Source organism: Canis lupus, chromosome 37 (assembly GCF_048164855.1).
Source record: "Canis lupus baileyi chromosome 37, mCanLup2.hap1, whole genome shotgun sequence".
NCBI lineage: Eukaryota > Metazoa > Chordata > Mammalia > Carnivora > Canidae > Canis > Canis lupus.
This window is the reverse complement of record NC_132874.1, coordinates 19,364,874-19,381,921: the sequence shown is the minus strand read 5'-3', so window position 1 is coordinate 19,381,921 and position 17,048 is coordinate 19,364,874. Positions and strand designations below refer to the sequence as shown.

Below are 17,048 nucleotides of genomic sequence, written 5' to 3'. Positions count from 1 at the left end.
GCATCTGCCTTTAGTTCAGGGCGTGGTCCTGGGGTCCCAGGATTGAGTCCCACATTGGGCTCCTCACAGGGAGCCTACTTCTCCCTCTGCCTGTGTCTCTGCTTCTCTCTCATGAATAAATAAATAAAATCTTAAGAAAAGAAAAGCTTCCCGGGGACTCTAATGAACAGCCCTCATAATTAGCATTCAAAACTGTATTTATAAACACGTTGCTTTTATATTTATGGCTGATGAGACAAATGAATATGTTTGAGCCACTGGGAATTTAAAAAAAAAAAAGTAAAATTAGGAAATGATATGTAAACCTTGAAATTCTCCCATCTAATGCTCGGGCTTGTTGCATCCCTGAATTTCCGATTAAGGTAGGTATTGTGGTACCTGTGCTAGAACCCTGATAGGCCATCTGCACTGGCTGGTGTAAATGCTACTAATTAATTTTTTAAGAACTTGGCACTCTGACAATCATCGGGGATGCTGAGTAGCTGGTACCAGATGTTTCTTTTGTTAAGGCCATGGAGAGGTAATGTCACAGGGAACAGGGCTGTGGACCTTTAATACCGTGGTGTGAGGCTGTGGATTTTGGGGATGCTGAATATTTTCTTTAAAAAGGGTGGGGGAGGACGTACAGTCTGGTTTCTCCTCGGTCTTCCCCCACCCCCAGCTCTAGTAGATTATCTTATGTAGAAGTGTTTACTCAATTATCATCAGGCCCAGCTCTTTTTAGAAGAGAGTAAATGGTACTTTATCTAGACCCTCTTGGTCCCCATTTTGCCACAGCTGAAGGGACAGCCTGTGCCTCTAACTGAATTCAGTCCTTTCTTCAGTCTTTTAACTGTGGAACAACAGGAAAGTCGGCCGCTCATCATTTCGTGTGCAGACTTTACAGCCTCTGAACAGCCTCTGCTTACGCAGTTCATGAATGCACCATTTGTTGTTTCGAGCACAACTGTTAGATACAACTGGCTTTGCAGCCCACTCTGCCTGAGATCAGAGTACATCACTGTGGCCTCCCCCCCCCCTTTTCTTTCCTCTTTTTTTTTTTTTCCTGCATAAGCCAGATTTTTGCTTTAAATACCACCATTTTGTCCACAGTACCATTTCTTTGACCCAACTTATATTTTTCAAATGTAAGTTTCAGGAGTAAGGTTTAATTTGCTCAGGCTGTTAGTATAGAGGTTCTGAATAAGTGCTAGTGTTTTTTTACTTTATTAAAGGAGGAGGTTCTTTTTGTGGCGTGGTTTTGCATATACGTTTTTTTTTTTTTTTTTAATAATCTCAAAGGACCATCCATGTCACTTTGAAATTTTATTCTAAATTGCCTTGAAGTTAGAAAGTTTAGGTTTTTCCTAGGTCATCTTATTTCCTTGTTTTTAAGCTTTATATACAATTTCTTTGTCAGCAGGGATTGCCTTCAGTTTAGAATTTAAGAGGAGCTGTCAAAACCAAGCTCTATAGTATGGTTTTTAGAATATTTGAATATCATCTTTTCAAATAATTATCATTATTTTCTCCTCTTGAAGCTGGGTCCCATCCAAAAAAGATACCATTAATGTTAAAATTTTCATTTTTGTTTTCTCTCACATATGCATTCTTTGGCCTTATAATTATATAGGTGTCATATGTATGTCGTGTATATACTTATGTTGACATTATGCTTTCTTTGCATTTTATTTAATTGTATTTTCGTTAAAAATGTATATTTACATGTTTTTCTGCTTTGCTTTACGTATTTAACAACTGGGCCAAATTGTTACTTCTGACTGCTGTTAGGCCCTGCTCTGGCTGGCTGAGATAGATTTCTGTTAAAATAGCAAACATCCTACAGCAATGAGGTCCATAAGCCTCTGCATCCTGGAGCTTCCAAAAATGAAAGTCATTTGCTGAATATGAAGCAGCTTTCTGTAGTTGAATTTTAAAGTAGACATTTAGGTTTCAAGGAATATATTTAGTTGTTGCCTTTCAAAGAGGTTATAGAGGCCCAGGATCGAATTGGTGTTTTTGTTAGAATTGAGACCCACAAAAGTGTCTAGGGGAAAAAGCATGGTAATGTTTTGTGAGATTCATGCTTTCCTTTTCATCTCACTATCTAGAGAGGGGAGATCTGTCTCCTTGTGAAGATTAAGTCTGCCACCTGAAGAGTCCTTATGGTCAGTGGATGGAAAGGCTAAGCAGTTACAAGTTCTGGGGAAAACAAGCTCCGGGGTTTCACTGCTTTCAAGAGCAGTTCCCTTAACTTCTAGAGCACTTTCCATTCGCCGTCCTGCAATTTTCCAGCTTGGTTTTGATCTGCACCTTTAAGCTAGGTAAACCCTCATTGGACTTTTCTCCCTGTAGTTTCTTGACTGCCTTTCTCATATGATTAATACGTATGTTGCTTCAAATGGCATTTGAAACATCACCAGGTATTTTCACCAGGTAGAAACTGCTTTTCCTGTGTCAAAACAACCAGTGTGGCTTAGTTGATGCTTCTGTTGCTAAGCAGGTAAATTTCTGGTCTGCAGGCTGTCAGATTAACCCTGTAAATGCCTAATGTCAAGCAAAAAACAAGAAGAGGAAAAAATCTTAACTAGGTGATGCTTCTCTCCCTTACGTGCGGCTTTGTTCAAGTGCATGACATCTGGGCCTCGCTCACCCCAGCCGTCCACTCACAGGTTGTCAAGGGACCCGGCCTCAATATTTTGTATTTTTGAGGGGAGGAGGCGAAGTAGGAGGTGGAGAAGGCTGGAAAGTTGGGTAGTATCCAGGGGGATGACAGCCCCCGGAGGAGCTGGTTGTGAAGACGTCATACCATGTGATAAAAGTATGGGTTTCAATCCAGTCAGTAGTGGCTTTAGCCTTTTTCTTTGGGACTTTTCTCAGCATGTCTGCCTTAAATTGTAGTATGGTTGTGGGGAAAAGAAGAGGGAAGAAAGGGGTTGCTGTTTGCATCCTTTTGCCAGAAAGGAGTTAACAGTACATACCGCAGAACAGGTTGGGCAAGACTGTTAAAGCCAGTGATGAAGCCTCTCCCCCTCCCTCCCTCCCTCCCTCCCTCCCTCCCTCCCTCCCTCCCTCCCTCCCTCTCTCCTTCCTTCTTTCTCTCTCTCTCTCTCTCTCTTTCCTCCCCTGTTCTCCCTTTCCTCTCCCAGGACTCTAAAACATCTTCAGATGATCCCCCGCTCCCCCCAGCCCCTCCCCATTTCAGTGTCTGGCTTTCCCTCTCCAGGGCAGAGCATTTGATGTGATGAAAATACTTTCTGGAGATGAGGAGCCTGTGGGAGAGGCCTCAGCCATGCCAGCTGTTTCTCGAGAAATCGATGGCCCGCTTGTCTGTGCCCTTCACCATGTAACATAGGCCCCATTCAGCAGAGACATTCTTCTGCGTGCATTTACGCCTCTGTGGGACTGCGGGGTGGGCGGCCTGTGGGGGGCGAGGGGGGCTGGGGGTCGAGGTCGGAGTGGAGATGTGGAGGGCAGTGAGGGAGAGTCCCTGGGCTCTGAGTGCCAGGAAGTCATGAGACATTGCTCCTTGGAGCATCTGAAGTTTGCTTGGACTCAGGATGGGGTAGCTTGTGGCCATAAATGCAGAGAAGCCGAGCTCTCGAAAGGCCCGTTCTGGTCTGATATAAGTTCTGCGTGGTGTTTGTATGTGATCCCTCCGTAAACATACCATATATAGTCATGCTGGAGCTCACTATAACACGCATCGCAGGGGAACGGCTCCTAATGCACAGATCCTCGGGCACTTAGAAGCAGGCTCAGGCTATTTCTGGTGTGTCATGGCTTTTTCTTTTTTCTTTTTTTTTTTTTTTCTTATTTGGAGGGAGGAGGAAGGGAGCTTTCTTCCTTCTTCACACTGTTTGAAACATGTTTCTGATCCTAGTGCGTCTGGCACTCTGAAAACTAAAGAAACTGCCCTGTCATGTGAGGAGAAGCTGAATTCTCTTCGTACATCTGTTTCAGGATAAAAACCTGGCTTTTCTTCGTATCTTTAACACCACACACGTTTTGTGTTTTACGGTCCCCGGTCTTCAGCTGTTTGTTTTTGGAGCATCTTTTAGCACCGTGCGCGAGGGGAGCCCATCCTCTGTAACGTGTTGCTGGGGACTGAGGGGGGGCAGAGGAGAAGGTGCTTTTGTGCACCCCGGTTTCCTGTCTGGATCCTCCCCGAGCTGTGCTCCTGTGTTTGTGACGCTGCTGCACGCTCGGATCGCCAGGGCAGAGCACACACTTCTCTGCAGAGCTCATGGCAGCGGCTCTCCGCTTGGCAGGGTCTGTGGAGCAGAGCACAGAGGAGACGGCAATAAGGGAGAAATGCAGTGGGTCTATTTTTTTGTTTTGCTTTCCCCCCCCCTTGGCATACCTAGGATACAGCCCTTCAGCTTGTCGAAGTGAGCAGTGGGAGGCATTTGTGGTTCAGATAAAGAGACCTCTTCCTTTTCCTCTTATTCTCTTGTCCTTCCTTCCAAAGGCTATTGCTTTTCTTCCCAGGCCACATGTATAGATAGCCCTGGAAAGAATGGTGTTTTGCAATGCTGGAATATTTGGGTCTCATGTGGAAAGAGACAAGATGGGCACTTTCTTTGCCTTGTTTTCTGTCATTGGCCTCATCACAGTGAATTATATCTGCCCGTGTGACAGTTAATTGTACCATCCTTCCCGTTTCTTAAGCTGATAAGCCCCTTTCTGTCTGTCTCCATCAAGCCTCTTTGTTTGAGAAGTTCCTAATGCAGTAGAGGAACAAAGTGACAGTTTTCTTATTTACTGAAGTCTCTAAAGCACATTCATTATGCTCTTTATCAAATCTTTTTTTTAGAACTTTATTCCTTCAACTTACATAATTGAATTGTTCCAAGTAGGACAAGTGACTGATAAATTAAAACTTCCTTAAAAAAAAATCAGTGAGTCCAGAAAAAATTTTTTAAATTTTTTTTTAAGGCTATGTGTATTTATTTCAAACTATTAACTGTGCTTGGTAGATTGTATTCAGAGTAAGACACAGGTTTTGCCAGAGTACCAGTCGGCCGTAGGGAAACAGCACTTGATTAGCTAGCTAGTATTCAGTCGACTTAAAAGTAATGTATCCCTTATGTGGAGGTCACTTATTTGATTTTTTTTTTTTTTTTTTTTAATTCATGAGAGACACAGAGAGAGGCACAGACATTGGCAGATGGAGAAGCAGGCTCCCTGGGGGGAGCCCGATGCGGAACTCGATCCCAGGACCCTGGGTTCACAACCTGAACCAAAGGCAGATGCTCATCCACTAAGCCACCCAGGCGTCCCTTATTTGACATTCTTAAGTCCAAAATATACAGCTTATGAGTGAGGTAGAACAAGCAGGGTGTGTGGTTTGGGGAGGGAGGATGCTATGCAAAATGAAACTTTCAAAGCCATGCGGGTGTAGGAAGCCTTGGTACTAACACTCCTACCCTTGAATCATGATGATCCTCTAGGCCTGCACCATAGCATCATTTATTCCTAATGTAAATATGGCCCGGAACACCCTGTCTCCCATTTTCTCCCATTTTCAAGTCAGGAACAAATTAGAGGCCAGAGTTGGTGCTTGGGTGGGCGGGGGGGAAGCCATTGGAAGGAAGGATGTATTGCTAGCACCAGGAAAGAAGAATGCCAGCAAAGGGGCAGAAGAAGTCCAACAGCATGGCTGGGTCACGCTGGGCTTCATAAACAGAGGAGAGTCCTCTCTGTTGCTTCTTACGACGACGTGTACATCCACAATGATCTCAATAAAAATTTCAGTTGAAGAAGAGCATGGCTGACTGAGGCCGTGTGGTAGAAGCAGAATTGAAATAGGAGGGATGTTACGCTGGTTTCCGAAGGCACCTTGTGTAATGGTTGTTCACTGTAATGATCCTGAGTCATCGTCCAGAAGAGTTAGATTAATCATGTGTTGATTCACCATGCTCCGCTTAAGGAGATGGGGAAGTTTGAAAGATACTTCAGAGTGATTTACACCAGGAGTTTTATATGGAAAATTAATTTCTGAATACTACCCCCCCACAACCCCCCGTAGTGACGCGCAGCTGCTTTATGAGTTAACGTGAAGTGTTAGAATTAATCTTCTAGTATATTCGTGGATATACTAAAATAGTATTTTGCCTGAATGTGGGAAGGGGGAGAGATACATTAACAGAATCAGATGATGTCCAAGTACTGTGACTAGGTTGTTCATCTGTATTACTAATGTGAGTAGTTGTTCTTTTGTATTTTTAGCTGGAATAATAGAGAAAATGTCCTGGATTTTTTTTTTTAATATTTTGTTTATTCATTCATTAGAGACACAGAGAGAGAGAGAGAGAGAGAGAGAGAGAGAGAGAGAGGCAGGGACACAGGCAGAGGGAGAAGCAGGCTCCATTCAGGAGCCCGATGTGGGACCGGATCCCAGGTCTCCGGGACCACACCCCGGGCCAAAGGCAGGCACTAAACTGCTGAGCCACCCCTAGGTCCTGGATTTTTAAAAGACCCTCTATCTGGTGGGTACCAGAGCTGTCCTAAGTGCCTGGGGGGACACCTACATAGTCTCTTTAAAAAGGAGCTCCAATCACTTTTTTGTCCATTTTTATGAGTTTGCCTTTGTTTTATTCATTAGTCTTCCACAGGTCATGTCTGTGCTCAGAATTGATCATGTCACTTGGGAGTAGCGTCTGCATGACTTTTTTGGCCAGGAGCAGCAGTCTCCTAATTTGAAAAACTAAATGCTCACTTGCCAGCGATTATTCCATCTTTTATTAGATTATTTGTTGATTTCCTTCCTCTCCACAGCTCCATTTTGCAGATGGAGACTACCGTGGCACCCCATGGTGGTAGACCAAAAAATCTCTCCTGGCATTGGCATTGTTAAGAAAGAATTTGGGGGACATTTTCATGGAAATCCCAGAATTGAAAGCCCCCACCCCCACCCCCCACAGCTAATACCTAGTAATGGTTCTCAAGCATTTTGATTTTTATCTGCATGTGGCATGTTGCCAGGGTCTCAATTTTAATAATCACACTCCTAAGTACATTTAAATTAGCTTCTAATAGTAGTATATCTGTTTTAGTCTTTTGTGCATTTAGATGCGCTGTAATGCAGTTAACCTGAGGTTGGTATAAACTTCTCTGCTTCTGAATCCGATCAGTTTCATGATTTTTTATTTTGCTAAGAGAAATTATTCCCTTTGAAAATGTAATTAGTTTTGTAATTTGGTCTTCGGAGTGTCCCTGGAAACTCTGCCTCCTGATTGCCATGCTGAAGGTGGAAAATATTCTCTTCTGGGTAGACGTTTGTGACTCCTGTCAGGGAAGGGAAATAAATGTACACGAACTGCGAATAATAAGAATGAGTTCTCTGGATGTCAGGCTCTGACAGCAGATGGAAAAGTAATAAAAACCGTTACTTCCCAGGAAGCAAGGAGCAGGTCTTGGTGCTGACTTTTTGGGGTGGGGAACAGCTCAGGACCGCTGTGGGGCACAGGTTGTGCCTTGTCCTGTGTGATAGAACCTGTGAAACCACCCAGACATACCTTGCGGGGCTTACTTGGAGATGATGGGCTCACAGCATCCCCCGAGTGGGCGGGCCTCAAGGACAACTGTTGAGAGATTGGGATGATGGAGCTGGAGGTGCTGGGGAGGGAAACACCCAGGCATAGATTGGAACAGCTGCTGGCTGCCTGGAGATCAGCCTCCATGAATCGCAGGCTCACAGAACTCATCTGTGGGGCTGGAGGCTGACCGTGAAGAAGGAAGGGGACAGTTTTCACTTAATAAGTATTGTGATGCCTCCAGAGCACTTTAATGGCATAACAGAAATTGGGGCACTTATTAGCATCTCAGTCCATAACCTTCATTGTTTGTCTAAAAGCTTCCCTCCCACCCACCCACCCCCCGCATAATCCTAATCTTTTATTGAAAATAAACACTGGGGGTCTGCTTTAAAAGCTGACTAAAATGGCTTTTATTGGCCATCGAGTTATTTATAAGGCTTGGGTGGGGTGTGGTTGGGGAGACCCAAAGAGAAGAATTTGATCAATTGATTTAAGGTTGTTGGGTGATTGAAATGTTACTTGATTGCTGGTCTTATCCAGGATTTTGAGATTTCAAGGAAAAGTGGACAATGCCTGCTTTTATCCGAGGGATTTGAGCAGTCATATGATCAGCAAACCAGCACCCCCACCCCCTACCCTGGGAGCAGGAAGCAGCAGTCTCCCAGCCCACGAGAGGGACCTGCAGGGCAGGGTGCGCGGGATGTGCTGGTTGGGGAGTCTTCTAGCCAAGAGTGGTTTGGGTCATGGCCTAGGTGTATGTAAAAGTTGCACATTGCAGGGACATGCATTTTATAGCCTAAGATTTCTTGGGATGCCAACTGGAGAGGCAGCCGCGGTGAGAGCAGAGGGGGGAGACAGCTCTGCTGCTGAGCACACTGTAGTTCCCTTGCATTCAGGGGAAGGTGGCCCCCAGCCTGGGGCAGCAGGATTGGGAGGACCATCTTGTTAAGCAAATAAATTCCTCACGCGGGGACAACGTGTAGAAGTCTGCAACCACAAACCTCTCTGGGCAGAAGTAAATGGAAAGGGCCTTTTGGCTATATGAAGCATAGTGTTTATGAACCCTAGGAGAAATAAACTGAGCGAGTTAGACTGCAAAAGTCCCATGCGATCGCTTTTATATGGCTTTCATTTTCTAAATGTGGATGTTCTATTCTGTTTCTCTTATAGATGCACACACAGTAACTCTGATTTGAGGACATAGTGGCAGCATCATAAAATCAGTTCTAGGGCGTTTCCTGGGGTCTTCCAGGACAGTACTAGCAAGATGGGATGCTGACTTCCTTTAGTTCTGTGATGATCATTAATAAATCCACCTGTTATCCAATGACACATTATTCCTGTTCTCTCCAGTGTCTTGGGAGAGTGTCCTCCAGTGTTGGCTCCTTAATGAAAAGTGAAGAAGTAACCCTGTTTTGGGGGGTATATGTGAGACTGTTGGTTTCTCTAATGTCTTAAACATAATATGTCATGGTTTTTTTTTTTTAGAGAGATGTCTAAGTTTTCAGGTTTTCATATTTTAAAATGACTTTTTCAGATCTCCTCAAAGAATGGAAAGAGAAAAAGAAATCCATTCACCCAAAAAAAAAGAGTTTGCTGAAGAGCTTTGAATGTTGGGGCATTTTTATTATTTTCAATTCTGATTTTACAGCCCAGTTATGTGACCAAATAAATTACATGAGTGTTTACCTCCTTTTTTTTTTTTCCCTCCATTTTGGCCACATGGAAGTACCTAAAGAGATGGAATGTGCCACACCCCGAGAATGAGGCACTCTAGGGGCCTCAGAACTTGAGAAGCCAAAAGTAGCAGGATCTGTTCATCTCCAGCTTAGCCTTTGCTAAGTGGGGAGCAGAGAGCCACTGAGCTCCTTCGGGATGAGTTTTAATATGTGTGTGTGCATATACCCAGGGGGGTTGCTCTCCTCTCTGTAGAAAGAGCGAGGGAGGATTCTAACCAGAAGTCCCCCCACCTTTGAACTTGTCCTCACAGAGGACCCTCGAGAGAGGTGCTCTTTTGCTCTTTGTACCAGCAAGGGCTCATGTGATTCTATTACAGATTTTTAAATTCTCTTTCCCCAATTTTTTTTTAAGTTTATGTATTTCATAAATGTTTTAGCTCTTGTTGTTGAGCTGCGTGTGACGCTCCTTTTTGGCTGTGTGTCTGGCATCTTTAGTAGGAGATGATAATTTTTATGACGTTTGATTCCGCATTTCCCGGAAAGTAGTATATTGTGGGCAGCTCATTACTCATTACCTGCCTGTTAAATTGCACATTTTCCTAGGTTGACTAGAAATTGCATCTTTTTTTCTTTCTTTCTTTCTTTCTTTTTTTTTTAAAGAGTTGTTTTTTGGTTAAATGGTGATGCTTTTACCTTAAAGAGATCACCTTCTTCCATTTGGGTGAAATACATTATCAGTTCACACAGGATTTAATAAATAAAATTGAAACCCTTTCCTCTTGGCCTGCCTTTTAGAATCAAGGGATTCCAGGAGTGTAAGTGTGCACATACTTGTTTCATGGGGCTCTTGATCCGAATCCTTCAGTGTATTTACTGTTCACATTTTCAGGACTTCTTAGCGTAGTTAGCTTTCTAAATTGTTGGCAACTATTACATAATCATGTTGCAATGAAGAATTTTTAAATTTGGTGAGAAAGAGATCCCAAATGGGAGGTTTAAAAAAAAAAAAAAAAAAAAAAAAAACCTCCTCTATTTTGATGAATTGAAATGAATGAAAATAGGGTAGAAACCCCGGCGAACTGATATTATAAAATACTTCACATCTGTGTTTGATAGGTTGTACTTAATAAGACTGGTGTGGAGGTTCTTTTCATAATGACTTGTCTCCGGTTAGACTCCGCTGCTCTCAAGTATGAAACTTTAAAATCTCAGTGGCTCAACCCACGAAACGTCACTTCTCGTTCGTGGGAGACTGGTGCAGGTGTAGCAGCTCCCTAGCGTGGTTCCCTTCCAGGGGGTGGTGCAGGGATCCAGGCCGTGCTCATCTTTTAGCTGCCTGCCGTCACACATACTTCCCAGCGGCCAGAGGGAGGAAAGAACTAGAGGGTCTCACAGCAGTGTTAAAAAGCTTCAGCCTGGAAGTGACGCAGGGCATGTTGGCTCACAGGCCATTGGCCAGAACCTGTGGTTGGCCTGCCACATGCCCTGCAGAGAAGTTGGGGTGCTAGGCGACATGGAAGAGCACATGGCTGTTCTCTGAGCAGGACACTTCTTCGCCACGGGCGTGTTAGCCACTCTGTCTTATTCGATCTCCTTGAAGCTTACTGTGCGCAGAAATAAACTACGTAAGGCTTAGGCCTGAGATGTGGAATGTAAGGAGTGAACCGTGCCACCCGAGCAGGCTCTCCCAGGTGTGATCCCCCGGCCCGCAGCATCAGCACCGCCTGGGAACTCGCTAGAAATGCAGGTTCTGGGGCCCCATCCCGGACCTTGTGGATCAGACCCCAGTTACAGGAAGCTCTGTAGGTTCACGCTCAAGTTTGAGGACCATTCCCTGGATGAACGGAATGTCTTTGGCACCTGTTAAACTGATAATTAGTGAATCAGCCCTGAAGTGCCGACATGCCCTTGCTAGTGTGTTTGTGCAGGAAACGTATGCTCAGGGGTGTGCACGTGTATGACAACAGCAAGCCCTTGGAGAGTCTGCAGTAGATGCCCCCGACTGCGGTAAAGCCCTTCAGAGATCGGACGTGCCTCTCGACAAACCATCAGAGGAGGAGACTGAGGCAGAGGGAGGCTCCGTAACCGGCTCAGGGCAGTGTCACAAGATCAGGCCACCTACCACGGCTGGCAAGCGGAAGAGGCGGGATTTGAACCCAGGAAATGTGGCTGGCGAGCCCACTCCTTAACTGCCTCGCAGTTCTGCTGGCTGGTCCCCGGGTGGTAACCCCCCGGGCCCTGCGGCCGCCCTTCTCTTTTTCTTGGAGACAGTCTGTCAGGCCCAGCAGGAAGTGTGGCATGTCGGTGGCAGTTCCCAAGTGTGAAGCCCCCTCGCCGGCAGCTTCGGTCGTTGGTGGTTGACGTGTGCGGCGGGGGCCGGTTGCTGGGGATGCATGGCTGGGTAGCAGGTGCCCAGCCAGTTAAAACTGAACAGTGACAGAACGGGGCTCGGGGGGCCAGGACCCAGTGGTGGCAAGCCTTCTCCGAGTGAGGCGGCCCGGTCACACCACCAGAAGGTCTTCTGCAGCTAACCCGTGTGCAGCCTTGGGCCACAGGAGAGATTCTTCTCGGGTCCCTTGGCATTGTCATCCTCTGCCCTCTGAGATGCTCCTCTGAGGCCTCACTCTGGGAAGTGGTCTGAAGAGCTTTCCGTTAAGCTCCCGTGACCAGGACCTGAGTTTCCAGCAAGAAAACATGTTGTTCCTTCCCAAGAAAATTGATGAAAGGGTTCTCCTCCTTCCACTTGGGGAAACTGAGGAAGGTGGTAGCCGGATCTGACCTTTCGAAGCTTGAACTGATGATGGAAAAGGATTTTCCAAATGTCATTGAGAACTGTTTTCCTAGCGGTTCTGTGCCCTTGCATCCTTTAAAGGTTGTTAATGATTAACTGCATTTTCCTCTTCCAGGTGGGTCTGTTATTTGTCTGGTTGAGGTGTACTCTGCTGGCCCCTGCACTTCTTGCCTCCTTTGTCTCCCCTGCTCGGCAGGCTGGAACCGAGCCGGCTCCTTGGCAGCCCTGCCCAGGCCGGTACCAGCTTTGAATCTAGGTAGAGCATAAAGATAGCATCACCCCTTTCGGTTTTCGTGTTGGCCGGGAACAGCTGCGACGCTTTGTATAGCTCTGAACATAGCATTTCATTCCAGAATTGCTGAAATTTTTAGTTTTCTGCAAGCCGGGGCTTAACCATGGGGTTTTTCACATTCAGACTTAAGAGTCTAGAATTTTCCTTTGAGAAACAGTTGCGTATCTAGGAGTTTGGTAATGTTCAGAGAGAGATGGGGGCGGGGTGCTGTTTTGCATACTTTGTTTTAAAGATCCCGTTCCTTCTCTCTCTCTCTCTCTCTCTCTCTCTCTCTCACTTTAGATGGTTTAATTTTCTTAGGTACTCTACCAGAGGTGTAGATAATTGAAGTAAATCTGGAGTCAGATCTAAACAAAAGAAGAAAGAACTGCCCTGAAAAGAGCAACTGAACTCACGCTAATTGAATCACAGGGCGCCATGCGCAGATTTGCCCAGACCAGCTTACCCTGGGGCAAGGATGGGGGGACCCCTGTGCTGGTGGAGGGATGTGTGCCCGTAATCACCTCCTGCGAGTCCCATGCGGGTCTCCTGGGTGCATCCTGGGCTGAGCGGCACATCTGGATTGGAAGTTCAGCCTGGGGGCGGGGGAGTCACGAACGCCGTTTGGGGTTGGGCGTTTGGAGATGTTTTCCCTCCCCTCGGAGACCTGGTGGTACCCTTGGCGTTTGTAGGTAAAAATCCACTTGTCTCACCGTTCAGTGGCGCAGCCACATGCACGAATCGGGCACCTGTCGGAAGACACTTGGCAGGCTGGCCTCAAATGGCTGGAATAAAAGATGCCACCATTCGAAATAGCACGGTTTTCCTTCCTTCTCTTTAGCCAGTGGTCCAGAGAGGGAAACAGGATGCCAGTCTCCCCCTTGCGTAGGAGGCCGGGGTTCTAGGGAGCAGCCTCCCTGCTCCTCAGAGCCCATTCTTGTTCCAGAGCGCCTTGAGATCATGATCACATGCTTGTAAATACCTCAGGTAGCTGAGAGCCACCCCCCCCACCCTGTCCCCATTCAGCGTCATTGTCCCCCTGCTGTCCCTGGGGGTGGGGGGTGCAGAGGCTGGCCTGGCTGCTGGGGAGGCCTTTATTTATCTGTCATTGTGCTCCCTCCCACCAGCTCCCTGGGGCCCTTTGCTCCTAAAACCATCAATTCCCCTTTTCTCTTCCTCCTCCTCACAGCATATGACCCCCTGCCTGTTTGCTTGACATTACTAATCAGTAAAAATATTTGAGTGCCTACTGTGTGCTCAAGATGAAGCTCATCCAACTGTGTTTCCTTGCGCTCCCTCCCCCCCCAAATGGTTTGGCTCGTGCTCTCTGATCTTTCTAGGCTCTGAAGGGTTCAGCGCCGTCACTGCTGCTTTTCACATTTATTTGGACACCACACCCTGCTCCTTCCTGGGGACCTTGTTCGTGCCAGCCCTCTTTGTCTACACACGTAACCCGGGTGTTCACGTTCCACGTGGGACCCTCTCTGCCTCCCGGCTCCCCTGGCACAGGCCTCTCCTCTCCGTGCGGGGTGGATCCCGTGTGCAAGCTCTCACCTCTGTACTAAATCCCCTAGCACCCAGACCTGCCCTTCTGATCCCTGTAATTTCTTCACTTTCCAGGGGTCTCAAAAAGCCCTTTGCCCTACCGCCTTCACCCTAGAAACCTTCTTCCAGTCACCAGGGTAGGGTGGGCGGCAGGAAACGTGGCCCGTGGCGAGACGTACCCCCTAGCCCCTGCTCCTCCATTGTATATCCAGCCTGCCTCTGTGTTTCCTTTGTTCCCATTTCCAGTCGGGCCTCCCTCCCCTGCCCTGCAGTCCCATTCCATGTTCGAACAGGTTCTCCGAAAACTGACATCATCTTCTCTGCCTACACGGGCCCCGCAGCCCCTGCCCCCCGCACTGCACCCCCACGCGCCCTCTGACCGCAGCGCCTGGCTCTGGGGCTTCTCGGGGTCCCTTCTGCATGTGGGGGCTCCTTGCAGGGTCTCTCCTACCCCTCACACCCCTCTGCTCACGCATGCCAGCGTTTCCCCCCTGGAATTAAAGTTAGTACAGCATAGACAACGCTTGGTTCTCTTACCTTCTCATAGTGGCTGCTTTTTTCCTCTCACCTAGGTGGTAAGCTTCTAGAACAACCCCCCACCCACCCACACACACCCCAGGTCTGCTGGTAGAACCATAGTTACCAATTGAGGTGACCCACAAATGCATTTTTATCATCACGCAGCATTTGGGGGCCTCGGGTGGAGTGTGGTTTCCCTCCAGATGGGTTGAAGGGTGATGGCAGTGCCCATTGGTTCATTTTTTTTTTTTTTTCAGACAAATTTGTTTCGTTTCGTTGTTAACCTCTGATCTGATGGCTTGAAGACCAGGAGCAAACTTGGTTAGTTTTTACCTTCAGGGGCTACAGGAGGAAACAAGGAGCAGGCCAGCTCCCTCGCCCCAGACCATTTCGTCAGTCACTTTTCCCACTCCCCTGGTTGTGACTCTTGAATTTTATAGTTGATATAATCCTCGCGTTTATAGCCACTTTATTTTATGTATGCATTGCAATTTGAGTACGGACTATTTGGTGCATAGAGGGGACTCGGTTTTAATTCTTGGCTTCTATTTAAAAGGCTCACTAATGCCATTACCTTTTGTTAATTGCAACACAAACATCCTCCCCGAGACCACCCTCTATTCTGGGACCCCTTTGAGCATCCCAGGAATTGCTAGTGTTTGGGCCACATTTACACCTCTCCATGGATCTTACAGAAAACCTCCCCCGTACCTTTGATGGCGTTGAGGGGTGGTAATGTGCACTCAGAAAGTTTTAACATAATAGCATCAGGGAACTAGCTTGATTCCAGCAGCTATTCCTGGAGTAACTGTGGGGGTGGGGAGGGGGGGTTGCAGAACAAAACCATGTTAATGCAGCGAGAGAAATGGGAATCACCACGATTGCTCCCCACCCCCTTTCTGTAGGATGAATTCTCTTCTAAAATTGTTAACTGTTGGGGGATCCCTGGGTGGCTCAGCGGTTTAGTGCCTGCCTGGCCCAGGGTGTGATCCTGGAGACCCGGGGTCGAGTCCCACATCGGGCTCCCTGCACGGGGCCTGCTTCTCCCTCTGCCTAGTGTCTCTGCCTCTCTCTCTCTGTCTCTCATGATCTCTCATGAATAAATAAATCTTTAAAAAAATTAACTATTTGTAGTAGGCATTGGGAGATCACTTGCAGAATTGATTTCACTGACTCTTATTAAGACACTACCATGTATTACATGAATGATCTCATCTTCACCAGATAAAGGAACATTTGAAAATCTGATCAAATTTATGGACTCTTCCCCACGAAATGAATACCCTTGTAGGGCATGTGATGTGATGAGCTCTGGGTGTCATATGCAACTGATGAATTACTGAAGTGCCTGCTCTGTGCCAAGCCCTGGGCTATGACTAAAGATATATAAATTTAGGGGAGGGAGGCAAGGGAACACTTTCATACCTTAAGAAGGAATGCTGTCTATTTTCTTTCTTTCTTTATTTAAAAAAAATTTAACTATAAAAATCAAGTTTACAGTGATCCTAAATTATACCTTTATTTTATTTAGATTTTATTTATTTGACAGCGTGCACAAGCAGGGCGGAGCGGCAGGCAGAGGCAGAGCGAGAAGCGGGAGAGCAGGGAGCCTGATGCAGGACTCGATCCCAGGACCCTGGGATCGTGACCTGAACCGAAGGCAGACACTTAACTGACTGAGCCACCCAGGTGCCCAAATTATACCTTTATTTTTAAAAAATCACCATTTTCCCATATCTCCTTTCTAGTTGCTCTTCCAGACTTTGTCATAAATCCGTGATCATAACCTAGAATGCCCCAGTGTACTAACTTGCTCTTTAAACTTGATCTCATTTTGTAACCATTTCATCGTGTGTGTACACATTGGCCTTCACGTTAGAGATGGGACCAGGTCTGAGCAGGTTTAGGGTAGATGGGGCAGGGCAGTGATGAGTCACCGAGAAGAAGTCCATCTGGCTTCAGAAATGTCCCTCTGTTGTTGGTTTCATGGGTGATTTCCCTTTATGCATTGAAACTCTGATAAACACCGGGAAGAATGAAGACTCTTAGCAAAAGTGTATTACTTCTGGGATCAGCTCACTCCCTTCTCATGCCTGCAGGTAACACCATACCAGGTCTTCCTTATTCCTGCTCTAGGACTTACAAACCCCAGGAAGCAAACAAATGAGGGACAGTAATCTAGTAACCCAAGATTACTGGAGGGGAAAAAAAAATACCATAAACCTACGCTGTCCAGTCCCAACAGCTGGTAGCCACATGTGGCTATTTAAATTTAAATTAAACTTCAGTAAAATTTAAAAATGAAGTTCCTCAGTCACGTTCGTCTCCGTTCAAGTGCTCGGTGGCGGTTACCATATTGGGCCTCGCTGTTGGAGAACAGTCACCTGGGCATCCCTGCTCTCCATCCTATCAACTCCGTAAAATGTTTTTCCGCAGTATCTCACAGGTGAGTTTTATACGATAGGCTCTTGGAAGGAGAGGGGAGCGGGGATTTTGTCTTCCTCTTGTTTTACATGTGGTACAGTTTTGTGTGGACTTGTAACCTGGGAGTTAAGGCTCTTTATGCACTTCCCCCGACACCAGCAGCTTATGTCAGTGTTGATTAGCGGAGTCCATTTGACAATGAATACTTCTATTTACACGGCTACATATGTTATGTGTTCCATTCAAGTGCGGATGTTTCATCTTCCCGTGCCTGGCAGTCCCCTTACCCTCCATTGCCA

The 17,048-nt window shown here is 46.5% G+C and overlaps 1 protein-coding gene across 18 annotated transcripts in view; it reads left to right on the top strand.

Annotated features, from left to right (window-relative positions):
* The window catches only part of RREB1 (ras responsive element binding protein 1), a 176,027-nt gene that overhangs the window by 71,735 nt on the left and 87,244 nt on the right, over window positions 1-17,048 (top strand). The window contains exon 1 of one of the 18 annotated variants that reach the window (XM_072813831.1): window positions 16,640-16,771. The exons of the other annotated variants lie outside the window; for them this stretch is intronic. The gene's annotated coding sequence lies outside the window, so the exon portion shown is untranslated. Of the gene's footprint in view, window positions 1-16,639; window positions 16,772-17,048 lie in introns of those variants that run through there. 18 annotated transcript variants of the gene reach the window in all.